Genomic DNA, 12,589 nt, shown 5'->3' with positions numbered 1-12,589 from the left:
TCTGGAAAATACACATATGTATAACTAAATCACTTTGCTGTTCACCTGAACTGAACACACTATTGTAAATAAACTATATTAATACTTCAATAAAAAAATAAAATCAAAAAGAAAGGAAAAAAAAGAACTGTTCTGGTATATTTCCAAGAAGGGTTTCCCAGGTTGTGCAGTGGTAAAGAATTTGCCTACTAATGCAGGAGATGCAAGAGACATGTGTTCAGTCCTCGAGTCAGGAAGATTCCTTGGAGGAGGAAATGGCAACCCACTCCAGTATTCTTGCCTGGAGAATCCCATGGACAGAGGAGCCTGGGGGGCTTCGGTCCATGGGGTTGTAAAGTTGGACGCAACTGAGTGACTGAGCACAGCACAGCATTTCCAAGGAGGTGGCTGTGAAATAAACTTCTTTGCCTCAAACAATCCCATGATGAAGCTGCAGACGTGTTCTCATGGAAGACTTGTGAAGCATGGAGCAAACACAGGATTAGGTGTCTGGGTCTGAGGTTAGACTGGTGAAAGGAGAGCAGTTTTAATTCAAGGCAGGGGGCACCACAGAACACTTAGTCTCCTAGAACCACAGTTTAAAACCTCAGCACCGAATGATTCCAAAGACAAGTCTTTTCCACCTGGAACAGTCTATGACTAGAAACATCACATTTTAAGATGTGGCACTGAGACCAAAAGGAACATCCTAGACTACCACCAATACAGGACTGATTGAATGAAGTAGCATACAGCTAAGCAGCAGACCATTATACAGCCATGAAAAAGGATGAGATGCAGCAGTATGGGCAGATGTTGGAGAATGGCTGTGATCTACATATTAAATGACAAAAAAGTAAACACAGAACATTGAACTCTGTTGACAGTGATTTTAAAAGGGGATATTTGTTTCAAATGAGGATAAACTTACACATATATTACCTTTTAAAGTAAATACGCAAACATTTACTGAGTGCTTATGATGTGCCAGGTAATTCCCTATCATTTGTCAATATATTCTCAATTCCTCTTCGTGATAACTTGCATTATTAGTCCCACACATTACATATGAGTTATCTCTTGCTGCGCAACAAATCATCCCCATATTTAGCAGCTTAAAATGACAAACATTCACGATCTCAGTTACTGTAGGTCAGGAATCTGGATGCAGCTTCGCTGGGTGGTTCCAGTTCAGTCTCTCAGAAGGTTGTGGGCAAGTTGTCGGTCTTATCTGAAGACTCTAGTGGAGAAAGATTCTTACTTTCTTTTTCCCTTCCTTCCTCCCCCCTTCTTTCCTTCCTCCCACCCTTTTTGTTCTTCCTTTCTTTCTTCTTCCTTTCCTTCCTTCCTCTCTTCCTTTTCTTTCTAAACTTGTGGTAAAAACACTTAACATGAGATATATCCTCCTGACAAAATTTCAAGCTTATGACAGAGAATTGTTAACTGCAGGTACCACATTGTTCAGCAGACCTCTGGAACTTATTCATTTTGAAACACTGAAACTTTACACCCATCAGACAGCGCCTCCCCATGGGGAAGAACTCACCTCTAAGCTCACTCATGTAGTCGTTAGCAGGTCTCAGCTCCTCGAGGGCTACTGGCTGGAGACTTCTGTTCTTCACCCCATGGGCTGTTTAACAAGTAGCTTGTGTGTCCTTTTGACATGACATCAGGGACCAGGCAGTTGGCCCCCCATGCACTTGAGACAGAAGCCACTGTCTTTTGTTACCTAAGCTCAGCAGTGACAACATCTCATCAGTTCTTTTTTTTTTTTAGCTTAATTTTTTTTTTATTTATTTGCCTGCTGCAGGTCTTAGTTGCAGCACAGAGGATCTTTGACCTTCATTGTGGATGTGAGATCTTTGATCTTAGTTGCAGCATGTGGAATCTAGTTCCCTGCCCAGGGATTGAACCTAGTCTCCCTGCATTGGGAGCATGGAGTCTTAGGCACTGGGCCACCAGGGAAGCCCCTCATCAGTTCTGATATCATTGTAAGAAGGGGGTCAGTAAGTCCAGCTCACACTTGTGGGGAGATGGTTACATAAGGAATTGGATATGATGAAGTAGGGATTGTTGAGGGCTGTCTTCTCGGGGGTGCATTTTAGAAGCTGACAACCACTCTGGGGGTGGGGTACAGAAGCGTTCAGTCAAATTCATAGAGCCAGCTAATAAACTGCAGAGTTGGGATTTGAACCCAGGAGGTCTGGCTTTGACATCCATGTGCTTGACCTCCAACCTTTCCTGTATCTCGTCCACGCTCTGGTGCAGCATGCTTGTATATGCAGAGAATATTCCTGAAAAAAAAAAATCAATATAAACTAAGAATACACATGAAATGAAATTAAAAGATGCTTGCTCCTTGGAAGAAAAGCTATGACAAACCTAGACAGCATATTAAAAAGCAGAGATATCACTTTGCCAACAAAGGTCCATGTAGTCAAAACTGTCAAAGCTATGGTTTTTCCAGTAGTCATGTACAGATGTGAGAGCTGGACCATAAAGAAGGCTGAGTGCCGAAGAATGGATACTTTTGAACTGTGGTGTTGGAGAAGACTCTTGAAAGTCCCTTGGACTGCAAGAAGATCAAACCAGTCAACCCTAAAGGTAACCAACCCTGAATACTCACTGGAAGGACTGATGCTGAAGCTGAAGCTCCAATACTTGGGCCACCTGATGTGAAGAGCCAACTCTTTGGAAAAGACTCTAATCCTGGGAAATACTGAGGGCAGGAGGAGAAGGGGGTGACAGGGGAGATGGTTGGATGGCATCACCGACTCAGTGGATGTGAGTTTGAGCAAACTCTGGGAGATGGTAAGGGACAGGGAAGCTTGGCGAGCTACAGTCCATGGAGTCGTAAAGAGTTGGACATGACTGAGCAAATGAACAGCAACAAAGAATACACATAACAGGAAAAGGAAAGACTAGCTCTTCTCTGCAGATCCTTTCACCCTATTGAGGCTGTTTGTCTTTGTACGTGTTTACCAAAAACGCAATTATTACTTTTCCAATCTATTTTCTTTTTTGGTCAAAAAACCCCAAAGGTATAATAAAATGAAAATGACATTTTCTGCTCAAATATAAAACAAAAATTGAACCAAAAAGAAAAAAAAAACCAGAAAAAAGTTCAACCACATGTTTACAAGAAAAGAATTAGCCAGTAAAACCACAAAACCACTAAAAACTAGATGCGTCCAAGAATGGTACAAAAATACATCCTCCTGGGAGCTTTCCACATCTCCTGGAGAGCATTTAGCCTACGTGGTTGGTAAAACTTTTCTCCTCCCCTCCCAGATGGAATTCTTCCTAATTGACTGTTTTTATTTAGCTAATGACTGTTAATTAACCGGGGCTGTTAGAACTTTAAAGGCTGTTGAAGCTTTGGTGGATGGTTTTGAGAGCCACTGATTGGGTGCAGACCTGAGTGTGAGCATCTGATCCTTTCAAGGGTAGCATAAAAGGGCAATTTCCATAATGACAGGGCTTCTGATTGGTGAATTTTGTGTACAAGGCACCTGCGTGCCACGAAGATTTTCATTTTTCTCCTGGCTTTCCTGCCGTCTGTCACATTTCTCCAAGACACCAAGTCATTTCCATGGCAAACTGCTGTGACCTCAAACAGCCTTGGAAGGGGCAGGCTGAATACGCATGAAACAACATTTTTTAAAAAGTAACCCGGTGTTTTCAGCCAACTGCATTAACCACTTCCAGGCAACCGGGAAGCAGGGCAATAGAAGGGCTGTACCTATTTTCCATAATGACTGCCAGTGGATGGAAGAAGGAAAGAAAAGGGATGAAAAGAGAAAAAGATGAACTAGAGGAAAATGAAAGGGGAAAGGAATGAGAGCGAAAGAATTTAAAAAAAAAATCAGGAAGAGAAACACTTCAACGACAAAAACTGTCAAGCACTCTTACTGTTCACTTTATAAAAATGAACCTAAGAACCAAATATTCTTAGCTTACACTTCCCTTGGTCCAGTGGTTAAGGGTCCACCTGTCAATGCCGGGGACACAGGTTGGATTTCTGGTCCAGAGAGATCCCACATGCTGCAGGGCAACTAAGTATGTGTGTCACAACTACTGAGCCTGAGAGCTGCAAGTACTGAGTCCACGCCTGCAACTACTGAAGCTCGTGTTTCCTAGAGCCCGCGCTCAACAATAGGCGAAGCCACCGCAATGGGAAGCCTGTGCATTGTGACTAGAGAGTAACCATCCATTCCTGCAATGAGAGGAAAGTCTTCAAAGCAACAGTGACCCAGTGCACACATAAAAAAAACAAAACAAAACATTCTTAGCTTGATTGCAACTGCACTCGTTGTAACGGTAAAGTGGGTTGATGAATCAGAACTCCACTTGTGAACATATATGTGTCTTTTAGGAAATTATATTGATACAAAGTCTGCATAAGATTTTGGAAGGACAATATGATGTGGCTGGGGGCAAGGGACTTGGCAGCTCCTTCACATCTTCATAAAGGACACCGATGATCCACATTATTCAGGGAATATCGCCCAACCAATATCAACTCTTCCATGTTCATCGTTAACTGGAGGAAATCACAAATAGGAAAAAAGAGTATGGAATAGCGTAAATTATGTGAATGGGTTTATGGAAGGAGCTATTTGTACGTATGGATTTGGCTTCCCTCTGTGTTTTGGCCCACCTTACCTTCCTCCTGAAAAATCTGTATGCAGGTCAAGAAGCAAAAGTTAGAACTAGACTTGGAACAACAGACTGGTTCCAAATCAGGAAAGGGGTACATCAAGGGTATATATTTTCACCCTGCTTATTTAACTTATATGCAGAGTACATCATGCGAAATACCGGGATAGATGAAGGACAAGCTGGAATCAAGATTGTCAGGAGAAATATCGATAACCTCAAATATTCAGATGACACCACACTTATGGCAGAAAGCAAAGAACTAAAGAGCCTCTTGATGAAAGTGAAAGAGGAGAGTAAAAAAGTTGGCTTGAAAATTAACATTCAGAAAACTAAGATCATGGCATCCAGTCCCATCACTTCATGGCAAATAGATGGTGAAAAAATGGAAACAGTGAGAGACTATTTTGGGGGGCTCCAAAATCACTGCAGATGGTGACGGCAGCCATGAAATTAAAAGACGCTTGCTCCTTGGAAGAAATGCTATGACCAACCTAGATAGCATATTAAAAAGCAGAGACATTACTTTGCCAACAAAGGTCCATCTAGTCAAAGCTATGGTTTTTCCAGTAGTCATGTATGGATGTGAGAGTTGGACTATAAAGAAAGCTGAGCACCAAAGAATTGATGCTTTTGAACTGTGGTGTTGGAGAAGACTCTTGAGAGTCCCTTGGACTGCAAGGAGATATAACCTGTCCATCCTAAAGGAAATCAGTCCTGAATATTCATTGGAGGGACTGATGCTGAAGCTGAAACTCCAATACTTTGGCCACCTGATGCAAAGAACTGACTCATTGGAAAAGACCCTGATGCTGAGAAAGACTAAAGGTGGGAGGAGAAGGGGATGACCGAGGATGAGATGGTTGGATGGCATTACCGACTAGATGGACATGAATTTGAGCAAGCTCCAGGAGTTGGTGATGGACAGGGAAGCCTGGCGTGCTGCAGACCATAGGGCTGTAAAGAGTCGGACATGACTGAGCGACTGACCTGAACTGAACTGTGTTTTAGAGTAGACGCTCCTGTGTTTGTTTTTTTTCCAGACAATGACTGTTTCAGAATATCCACTTTTCATGCTCAGGGAAGTCCACTCTGAGTTAAAAATGAAGGTGTAATAAGATTCCTGAAGTTCTTAAAGTTATGGAGGATCTGGTTTTCTCCTAGATTTTTAATTTATGAAGTGGTCAGTTCATATCAGGATGTATTTTTTTTATGCTGTTATGAGGATAAGTAATGAAATATTAATTCATGTAATGATACAGATGAAAATCATCAGAGAGCAAGGCCATAACAGGAAGTCAGAGGATAAAGTCTAAAACTGAGGTTAGAAGGATACATACACCCCAAAGTTCATAGCAGCACTGTTTACAATACCGGAACACGAAAGCAGCCTAAGTGTCCATTGACGAAGGAATGGATAAAGAAGATATAGTACATATATATGATGTAATATTATTCAGCTGTAAAAAGAAAAAAAAGAAAGGATGCCATTTGCAGCAACATGGATGGACCTAGAGATTGTCATACTAAGTGAAGTATATCAGAGAAAGATAAGTATCATATAATATTGCTTATATGTGGAATCTAAAAAAAGACACAAATGAACTTATTTACAGAACAGAAATAGTCACAGACATAGAGAACAAGCTTACAGTTCTTACAAGCATACGGTTATATATATATATAACTGAATCACTTGGCTGTACACCTGAAACTAACACACTACTGTAAATCAACTATATTCCAATATGAAATGAAAAATTGAATTAAAAAAAACTGAGGCTAATACCAAAGGAAATCGTCAAAGTGTTGATAATTGTTGGCTCCTGGGGAAGGGATACCTGTGGAATTTGAGGAGGCAGAGGTGGAACAGGGCATTTTTTTGCTTTGTTACAAACCTTTCTGATACTCAAACAACAACAAAACAAGGGGTATGAATTACCTTAATTGAAAAGTAAAAACTTAGGACTTCCCTGTTGGTCCAGGGGTTAAGACTCTGTGCTCCCAACGCAAGGGTCCCAGGTTTGATCCTGGTTGGGGAACTAAGATCCCACATGCCACCTGGCCCAGCCAAAAAAAAAAAAAAAAGACTTAAAAACACAGCAGACAAATGTCAGGGCACTCCATCTGTGCTACATGCCATAGGCACCTCAGATGCTGTGTTATATTCACTCTGGCTGGGTGGGAGAGACGCACACTCCCAGTAGGGGGAGCTGGGAGGAAAGTTATAGTTTTCCTCTGGAAAAATAGAAATGAGAATCACCCTGGGGCATCTATAGTAGGAATCTCCGAACTACCACCCCTTGTATTCAATCCAGCCTCTGCCTGAATTTGTGAAGTTCTTTTTGCTTTGCTATTTTTTTTTTAAACTTTGTTTTTATTGAGGTATAATTGGCATGGTAACCCACTCCAGTATTCCTGCCTGGAGAATTCCATGGACAGAGAAGCCTGGCAAGCTAAGGTTCATAGGGTAGCAAAGAATCAGACGCAAATTGAAGTGACTTAGCACGCATGCAATTGACATAGTACGTTTCAGGTGTATAACATAATGATCCCATATCAGAATACACTGCAAAATGGCCCCCACAATGTCTAGTTAATCATCACTTTACATAGCTACAATTTTTTTCTTGTGAGGAGGCTTTTTAAGATCGACTTTCTTAGCAGCTTTTTTAAAAATTACTTATTTATTTATTGGCTGTGCTGGGTCTTTCCCTCTGTGCACGGGCTTCTCATTGCAGTGGCTTCTCCTGTCATAAGGCACAGGGTCTAGGGCTGGGGCTTCAGTAGTTGAGGCACACGGGCTTAGCTGCCCTGCAGTGTGTGGAATCTTCCCGGACCAGGGATTGAACTTGTGTCCCCTGCATTGTGAACGTGGACTCTTAACCACTAGAAAACCAGGGAAGTCCAAGCAGCTTTCAAGTCTGTGATAGAATGCTATTAACTGAAGTCACCATGCTGTGCGTTACATCCTCACAGATTTTATAACTGGAAGTTTGCACCTTTTGACCACCTCAACCATCTCCCCATCCCCCACCTCTGAAAACCAACAATCTGCTCTCTCTGTTTTGTTTTGATTCTATATATCAGTGAGATCATACAGTATTTGTCTCCCTGTCTGACATTTCAGTAAGCATAATGTCTGTAATATCCATCCATATAGTCTCAAATGCCAGAATTTCCTTCTTTTTGATGACTGAGAAGTATACCATTCTTGATATATACATAAATATACGTCGTGTCCAACTCTCTGTGACCCCAGGAACTGTAGCTCTCCAGGCTCCTCTGTCTTCCACTATCTCCTTCAGTTTGCTTAAATTCATGTCCATTGAATCGATGATGCTATCTGACCATCTCATCCTCTGCCGCCCCTTCTTCTTTTGCCTGCAATCTTTATTAGCGTCAGAGTCTTTTCCAATGAGTTGGCTCTTTGCATTAAGTCGCCAAAGCTTTGGAGCTTCAGCTTCAGCATCAGTCCTTCCAGTGAATATTCAGGGTTGATTTCCTTTAGGGTTGAATGGTTTGATCTCCTTGCCATCCAAGGGACTCTCAAGAGCCTTCTCCAGCACCACAATTCAAAAGCCTCAATTCTTCAGCACTCAGCCTTCTTTATGGTCGAACTCTCACATCCATACATGACTATTGGAAAAACCACTGCTTTGACTATACGGACCTTTGTTGGCAAAGTGATGTCTCTGCTTTTTAATATGCTAGGTCTGTCATAGCTTTCCTTCTAAAGAGCAGTCGTATTTTAATTTCAAGGCTGCAGTCACTGACCAGTGATTTTGGAGCCCAAGAAAATAAAATCTGTCACTGTTTCCACTTTTTCCCCTTCTGTTTGCCATGAAATGATGAGACCAGATGTTATGATCTTAGTTTTTTTTAATGTTGAGTCTCGTCAGTTTTTTCACTCCTCTCTTTCATCCTCATCAACAGGCTCTTTAATTCCTCTTCACTTTCTGCCATTAGAGTGATATCATCTGCATATGTGACACTGTTGATATTTCTCCCAGCAATCTTGGTTCTAGCTTAATATATATCATATGTATACACACACCCCACATCTTCTTTATCCATTCACTTGTCAATGAACACTTAGGCTGTTTCCAGGTCTTCTTGGCTATTATAAAGAGTGCTGCAGTGGACACAGGAGTACGGATATCTCTTCAAGATAGCGTTTTCATTTCCTTCAGATATATAACCAAAAGTGGATTGCTGGATCATATAGCAGATCTATTTTTAGCTTTTTTGAGGCAACTTTCATTTTGCCCTTGGCTCTGGAGGAGGGGGGAGTCTTCCGGGGTCAGCAGGGTTGGGGTGGACGGATTTTGCCAAATCAGGGCTTTTCTTTCTGCAGCTGCTGCCTCCGTGCAATCCTGTTGTCTACTGTCAGACTTTTCTCGACTAAAATGTGTGCAGTGGCCTGGAATCGACTCTGTCCCTCTGCTCAGAGGAGGGGCTCATCCACCACCCAGAGGGTGTGGTCACTGCTGATGGCCAATACTGGTGGGGAATGAAAGGTCCCCATTGCGAGCTTATCGAGGGCAGGTAAGAGAAAGGTGAGACGAGGTCAACACAGGGATTCTAGGGGGAGACGGTGACTGCTCTTGCTACATGTCGAGCAGGGCAGATGAACTGAGCTTGTGAAAGGTTTATTTGGGGAGCACTCAGGGTGGACCCTGGGGGGAGGGGAGGAGTCAGAACCCAGTTTCCAAGGCAGAGAGAAGATGCCCTTCCCCCATGGAGGCTTGGTGGCTGGGCCCCCTCTCAGTATTGCACTGAGATGGGCTGATGGGCGGGCGGCTTGATGCCTCCACGTGGGTGTGGGTGGCCCTGGGAAGGGAGGGTGACCCTAGATGCGGGGAGCTATTCAGGGGAGGCAGATCCCAAGCCACCAGGAGCAGAGGTCCGCTTCCAGCAGCATTTCTGGAAGTTGTCAGTGTGCCCTTCAACCCTGAATGAGATCTGGGTGGATGTCCGTTGAGATATTTCTGGATGGGCTTTTCCTGAGTGACTTATTTTTCTGTGATGAGACAGTTGTGTGTGAGAATATCTGTGAGAAGGTGTGTGAGTGCACTTGTGTGAGCACGTGTATGCAATCCTGTATCCAATGAGGATGCACCAGAATGTGAGGTTGTCGTGCATACCCATGTTGAGCACATGTGTGTATAATTATGTGTCTGTATAGAAATTTGTGCATCAGTGCATCTGTGTGACTATAATTGTGTATCTGTTAAGAGGGTGTATGTGACTTGAGTGTGTGGATGTATGCAATTGTGGGTCTGTAGGAGGGTGTGTTTGAGGGGGTGAATGGGTATGATTGTGGGAGAATGTGTGCGTGTGTGTGAGCGCAGATGAGTATACACGTGAGTGTGTACATGTGAAGATGCATGTGTGTGTGTGCATGAAACTCTATCTGTCCAGGACTAGCAAGGTGGCTGCACAGTCATTAGGGACCCAGGCTCCTTCCCTCTTGTTGCTTTGCCTCCTCACTGTTCAGCTCCCTTCCTATCCAAGGTGATTGCTTCAGATTTCAGCCTCCCACTAGGGAAAGGGGGTCCCAATCTCCTTTCCATTAGAGGCATGACTCTATAGTGACCCCCGCATTACCTGTATCCACATTCCACAGGTCAGATTGTAACCAGATGGCCACATGTTGCAACAAGGGGGCCTGGGAGATGATTTTTGGGTGAGGGGCTGGAAGAAGAGAGTCAGAATGGTTCCTGGTGGACACTGGCTCTCCAGCTTCAGGTGACTCGGTGCTCTGCAGGGTGACACTGCTCAGCATGGATGGGAACCGCCCAGAAGGCTCCAGAGACAGTAGAACACTCCTGTTCTTGTCTCTTGGCAGAGCAGGGTGTTTGGGTGGTTGTTGTTCAGTTGCTCAGTCACGTCCGACTCTTTGTGACCTCAAGGACTGCAGCATGCCAGGCTCCCCTTCACTGTTTCCCGGAGTTTGCTCAAACTCATGTCCATTGAGTCTGTGATGCCATCCAACCATCTCATCCTCTGTCACCCCCTTCTCCTCCTGCCCTCAATCTTCCCAATCATCAGGGTCTTTTCCAATGAGTTGGCTGTTCACATTAGATGGCCCAAGTACTGGAGCTTCAGCTTTAGCATAAGTCCTTCCAATGAATATTGAGGGTTGGGCAATAAGTCTTTACTGACTGAACACACCTGCTGTGTGCCTGGCCAGGAGCTGTTTTAGGCACTAGGATGCAACTGCGAGAGGAGGCAGAAGCAGACTGAGAATGCACGGAGCAGGGCGTGTGATAAAAAGCGGTGAGTCAGGCTAACACCTGCCCAGCCTTTAGAACTCAGCTCCAGGGACCTCTCCTGACCTCCCTGCCTAGGCCAGCCCCACTAGCAAACCTTTTCCACCGACATACGTTGGGTCTCTCTGTCTGACTCCAGGTTTCCCATGGTCTCCCTAAACAGACCTCATCTGGTTCTGCACATCTTCACGTCTTCAGCATCTAGCACGATGCCTGACATAAGTGCTGTGGCTCCATATGCATTTCACCCACATGTTGAGGAGTGCAGTGTGTGAAGGGATGGATGGGTGGAAAGAGAATAGCTGCCCTCCCGCTCTGGAAGCAGGAGTGGAGGTGGGGTGGGGTGGGAAGGCAGGGGCAGCCAGTGATGTCACAAGAGGTGACTGGGTGGAAGGTTCTGGAAGGCTGAATGGGATAGCAGGGCTGTTGGGAAGGAAAACTGCCCGCCTTCCTGCCTCTCGTCACCACCACCATCCTGACGGTGACGAGGGCTGGGAAGGGGCAGCCCACGTTCAGGTTTCCAGGAGGAGCAACTTGTTTATCATCTCCGTGAAAGAAGAACACGCCCTGAGTGCCCAGATGTCTCTGCAACCCATGCTTTGCTGTGATGGCCAGAACCATACCCAGTGAAAAGTGGAAGGTGCCAGTGCTGTGGGAGATGGGGGTGCATCAGGGTCCTCTGGGATTTGCTGTCTGACAATCACACTTGACTTTCAATATATGGGTGTGTGTGTGCTCAGTCTCTCAGTCATGTCCTACTCTGGGGCCCCATGGACGGTAGCACCCAGGCTCCTCTGCCCAGGCAAGAATACTGGACTGGGGTGCCGTTTCCTACTCCAGGGAACGTTCCAGACCCAGGGCTTGAACTTGTATCTCCTACAACTCTTGCATTGGCAGGCGGATTCTTTACCACTAGCACCACCTGGGAAGCCCTCGATAAAGCAGTATGTCAATGTAACATCCAGGCATATTTCACTAGGAGCTGGATTCACCTCAAACACACATTTTGGCCTTGAGCTAGACTCTCAATGTCTTTTTCTACTACATCTTCTAACTGGTTGCTGCTGGTGTACAAGAATGCTATTGGTTTTTAAATATTGATTTTCTAAAAGAACTGTTTTTATTTTTTTCCTTTTTCTTGGAATAGATGTTTTATTTATTAATTTATTATTTTTTAAAAAACTGGCTGTGCCAAGCAGCATACAGGATCTTAATTCCACATCCAGGGATTGAACCTGCACCCCCTGCATTGGAAGTGCAGAGTCTTAATTGCCAGGGAAGTCCCAGAACTGTTTTTATTTCTTATTGCTTTTCAGTTGATTGAATATCTATAGAGGCAGTCAATCACATGCGATGGTGATGTTGCCTGTTTTCAATCTTAATTCCTCTCACTTCCTTTTCTTGTCTTATCGCATTGACTAAGGACCTCCATATCAAGGCTGACTAGTAGAAGTGACAGCTGTTGTCTGCATCTTCTTTCTGACTTCATGGAAACTCTTCTGATGGTTCTGTTGCCATTGTTAAGTATAATATTCATAGTTCTAGTAGACAGCCTTCATCAAGTTATGCAGACTCTCACTTCTTATGAGCTAAGAGATTTTCATTTAAAAAGTGGATATTTCATCAAATTATATCTTGAGATGATATAGTTTTCACTCTTGTCCCTTAAATTCAAT

General features: G+C 43.9%; 1 protein-coding gene and 1 long non-coding RNA gene across 12 annotated transcripts in view; one reads left to right on the top strand and one right to left on the bottom strand.

The window, feature by feature from the left end:
- Positions 1-1,324: 1,324 nt before the first annotated feature.
- On the bottom strand, positions 1,325-11,236 carry LOC145509888 (uncharacterized). The gene is made up of 2 exons (XR_014056521.1): positions 10,249-11,236; positions 1,325-2,273 (listed from the first exon to the last, which is right to left on the bottom strand). It is a non-coding gene; the product is annotated as an uncharacterized LOC145509888 (long non-coding RNA).
- Positions 11,237-11,324: 88 nt separating this feature from the next.
- ACSBG2 (acyl-CoA synthetase bubblegum family member 2) overlaps positions 11,325-12,589 on the top strand; it is a 43,193-nt gene continuing 41,928 nt past the window's right edge. For all 11 annotated transcript variants that reach the window (XM_081499391.1, XM_081499390.1, XM_081499388.1 and 8 more), the window contains exon 1: positions 11,325-11,553. The gene's annotated coding sequence lies outside the window, so the exon portion shown is untranslated. The remainder of the gene's footprint in view (positions 11,554-12,589) is intronic.

This window comes from Giraffa tippelskirchi, chromosome 6, assembly GCF_054371585.1.
Source record: "Giraffa tippelskirchi isolate mGirTip1 chromosome 6, T2T-mGirTip1v1.2.pri, whole genome shotgun sequence".
NCBI lineage: Eukaryota > Metazoa > Chordata > Mammalia > Artiodactyla > Giraffidae > Giraffa > Giraffa tippelskirchi.
The sequence above is the reverse complement of the archived record's forward strand: the minus strand, read 5'-3'. Positions and strand labels throughout refer to the sequence as shown.